The sequence below is a fragment of the Arachis hypogaea genome, chromosome 4, assembly GCF_003086295.3.
Source record: "Arachis hypogaea cultivar Tifrunner chromosome 4, arahy.Tifrunner.gnm2.J5K5, whole genome shotgun sequence".
NCBI classification, from domain to species: Eukaryota; Viridiplantae; Streptophyta; class Magnoliopsida; order Fabales; family Fabaceae; genus Arachis; species Arachis hypogaea.
The window spans coordinates 20,915,207-20,919,230 of NC_092039.1; the positions used below are offsets into that span (position 1 = coordinate 20,915,207).

A 4,024-nucleotide genomic window follows, 5' to 3' on the forward strand; every position below is an offset into this window, starting at 1 on the left:
TTTTAGTAGGATTTAGCTACCTTTAGGGATGTTTTCATTAGTTTTTATGCTAAATTCACATTTCTGGACTTTACTATGAGTTTGTGTGTTTCTTTGTGATTTCAGATATTTTCTGGCTGAAATTGAGGGACCTGAGCAAAACTCTGATAAGGAGGCTAACAAAGAACTGCTGATGCTGTTGGATTCTGACCTCCCTGCACTCAAAATGGATTTTCTGGAGCTACAGAACTCCAAATGGTGCGCTCTTAACTGCGTTGGAAAGTCGACATCCAGGGCTTTCCAGCAATACATAATAGTCTATACTTTGTTCGAGCTTAGACGATGCAAACTGGCGTTCAACGCCAGTTCCATGCTGCATTCTGGAGTAAAACGCCAGAAACACATCACAAACCAGAGTTAAACGCCAAAAACACGTTACAACTTGGCGTTTAACCCCAAGAGAAGCCTCTGCACGTGTAAAGCTCAAGTTTAGCCCAAGCACACATCAAAGTGGGCCTCGAAAGTGGATTTCTACACTAATTACTTACTTCTGTAAACCCTAGTAGCTAGTTTAGTATAAATAGAACTTTTTACTATTGTACTAGGGGTCCTTTTCCCTATTTTTGAATTCATATGTCTTTTGTGGAAGCTGGCCATTCGGCCATGCCTGGACCATTATCACTTATGTATTTTCAATGGTGGAGTTTCTACACACCATAGATTAAGGGTGTGGAGCTCTGCTGTACCTCGAGTTTTAATGCAATTACTACTATTTTCTATTCAATTCATGCTTATTCTTATTCTAAGATATTCGCTGTACTTCAACATGATGAAAGTGATGATCAGTGACACTCATCATCATTCTCACCTATGAACGGGTGACTGACAACCACTTCCATTCTACCTTAGAACGAGCGTGTATCTCTTGGATTCCTTAATTAGAATCTTCGTGGTATAAGCTAGAATTATTGGTGGCCATTCTTGAGAATCCGGAAAGTCTAAACCTTGTCTGTGGTATTCCGAATAGGATTCAGGGATTGAATGACTGTGACGAGCTTCAAACTCGCGATTGTTGGGCGTGGTGACAGACGCAAAAGAATCAATGGATTCTATTCTGACATGATCGAGAACTGACAGATGATTAGCCATGCTGTGACAGAGCATTTGGACCATTTTCACTGAGAGGATGGGATGTAGCCATTGACAACGGTGATGCCCTACATACATCTTGCCATGGAAAGGAGTAAGAAGGGTTGGATGAAAGCAGCAGGAAAGCAGAGATTCAGAAGGAACACAACATCTCCATACACTTATTTGAAATTCCTACCAATGATTTACATAAGTATCTCTATCTTATTTTATGCTTTATTTATTATTATTTTCGAAAACTTCATAACCATTTATTATCCGCCTAACTGAGATTTACAAGATGACCATAGCTTGCTTCATACCAACAATCTCCATGGGATCGACCTTTACTCACGTAAGGTATTACTTGGACGACCCAGTGCACTTGCTGGTTAGTTGTGCAAACTTGTGACAAAGTGTGATTCACGTTTGAGAGCGCTACCAAGTTTTTGGCGCCATTGTTGATGATCACAATTTCGTGCACCAAGTTTTTGGCGCCATTGCCGGGGATTGTTTGAGTTTGGACAATTGACGGTTCATCTTGTTGCTCAGATTAAGTAATTTTCTTTTCAAAAATCTTTCAAAATTTTGTTTTCTTTATTTTTGTTTTTCCAAAAAAGAAATTTTCGAAAAAACTCAAAAAAAATAAAAATAAAATAAAATACAAAAAAATCAATAAAATCATAAAAACAAAAATATTTTGTGTTTCTTGTTTGAGTCTTGTGTCATGTTTTAAGTTTGGTGTCAATTGCATGTTCATCTTTTTCTTGCATTTCTCAAAAATTCATGCATTGTATTTTTCATGATCTTCAAGTTGTTCTTGGTGAATTTTCTTGTTTGATCTTCATGTTTTCTTGTTTTGTGTTTTTTGTTATTTTTCATGTGCATTCTTGCATTCATAGTGTCTAAGCATGAAAAATTTCTAAGTTTGGTGTCTTGCATGTTTTCTTTTCTTGAAAATTTTTTCAAAAATATGTTCTTAATGTTCATCTTGACATTCAAAGTGATCTTGGTGTTCAATGTTCATCTTGACATTCATAGTGTTCTTGCATGTATTATGTGTTTTGATCTTAATTTTCATGTTGTGAGTCGTTTTTGGTGTTTTTCTCTCTCATCATTAAAAATTCAAAAAAATTAAAAAAATATATTTTCCTTATTTTGCTCATACTTTCCAAAAATTTGAGTTGACTTAGTCAAAAATTTTTAAAACTTAGCTATTTCTTATAAGTCAAGTCAAATTTTCAATTTTAAAAATCCTATCTTTTCAAAATCTTTTTCAAAACTCAAATCTTTTTCATTTTTTTATTATTTTCAAAAATTTTTAAAATTTATTTTCAAAATATTTTTCTTATCTTTATTTCAAAATTTTGAAAACTTTACTAACAATTAATGTGATTGATTCAAAAATTTGAAGTTTGTTACTTTCTTGTTAAGAAAGGTTCAATCTTTAAATTCTAGAGTCATATCTTTTAGTTTCTTGTTAGTCAAGTAATCAATTTTAATTTTAAAAATCATATCTTTTCAAAATATCTTTTTCAATCATATCTTTTTCAAAATATCTTTTTCAAATCATATCTTTTTCAAAAATTTGATTTCAAAATATCTTTTCTAACTTCTTATCTTTTCAAAATTGATTTTTAAATCTTTTTCAACTAACTAATTGACTTTTGTTTGTTTTACTATTTCTTATCTTTTTCAAAACCACCTAACTACTCTTCTCTCTCTCATTTTCGAAAATCATCCCCCTCTTTTCAAAATTTTTTAAATTAACTAATTGATTCAAATTTTAATTTTAATTTTATTTCTTCTCTTAATTTTCGAAAATCACTAACCTATTTTCAAAAATACTTTTTGAAAATTTCTCCCTCTCTCATCTCCTTCTATTTATTTATCTACTAACACTTCTCTTCCACTCAAGAATTCGAACCCACTCTCTTCCCCCTTGTGTTTGGATTCTTACCTTTTCCTTCTTCTATTCCTTTCTTCTTCTACTAACATAAAGGAATCTCTATACTGTGACATAGAGGATTCCTCTTCTTTTTCTGTTCTCTTCTCTTTCATATGAGCAGGAACAAGAAAAAAGGCATTCTTGTTGAAGCTGATCCTGAACCTAAAAGGACTCTGAAGAGGAAACTAAGAGAAGCTAAATTACAACAAGCCAGAGACAACCTTACTGAAATTTTCGAACAAGAAAAGGATATGGTAGCCGAACCCAACAACAATAATGCAAGGAGGATGCTTGGTGATTATACTACACCTACTTCCAAATTTGATGGAAGAAGCATCTCAATTCCTGCCATTGGGGCAAACAATTTTGAGCTGAAGCCTCAACTAGTTGCTCTAATGCAACAGAACTGCAAGTTTCAAAGACTTCCATAAGAAGATCCCTATCAGTTTTTAACTGAATTCTTGCAGATCTGTGAGACTGTTAAGACTAATGGAGTAGATCCTGAAGCCTACAGGCTCATGCTTTTCCCTTTTGCTGTAAGAGACAAAGCTAGAATATGGTTGGATTCACAACCTAAAGAGAGCCTGGACTCTTGAGATAAGCTGGTCACGGCCTTCTTGGCTAAATTCTTTCCTCTTCAAAAGCTGAGCAAGCTTAGAGTGGATGTTCAGACCTTCAAACAAAAAGATGGTGAATCCCTCTATGAAGCTTGGGAAAGATACAAGCAGATGACCAAAAGGTGTCCTTCTGACATGCTTTCAGAGTGGACCATTTTGGATATATTCTATTATGGTCTAGCTGAGTTCTCCAAGATGTCACTGGACTATTCTGCAGGTGGATCCATTCACCTAAAGAAAATGCCTGTAGAAGCTCAAGAACTTATTGACATGGTTGCAAATAACCAATTCATGTACACTTCTGAGAGGAATTCTATGAATAATGGGACGCCTCAGAGGAAGGGAGTTCTTG

The 4,024-nt window shown here is 34.4% G+C and overlaps 1 non-coding gene across 1 annotated transcript; it reads right to left on the reverse strand.

Moving 5' to 3' along the window:
* Positions 1–3,705: 3,705 nt before the first annotated feature.
* Positions 3,706–3,813, reverse strand: LOC112799523 (small nucleolar RNA R71). Its single transcript, XR_003201098.1, has one exon. It is a non-coding gene; the product is annotated as a small nucleolar RNA R71 (small nucleolar RNA).
* Between the last annotated feature and the right edge of the window lie 211 nt (positions 3,814–4,024).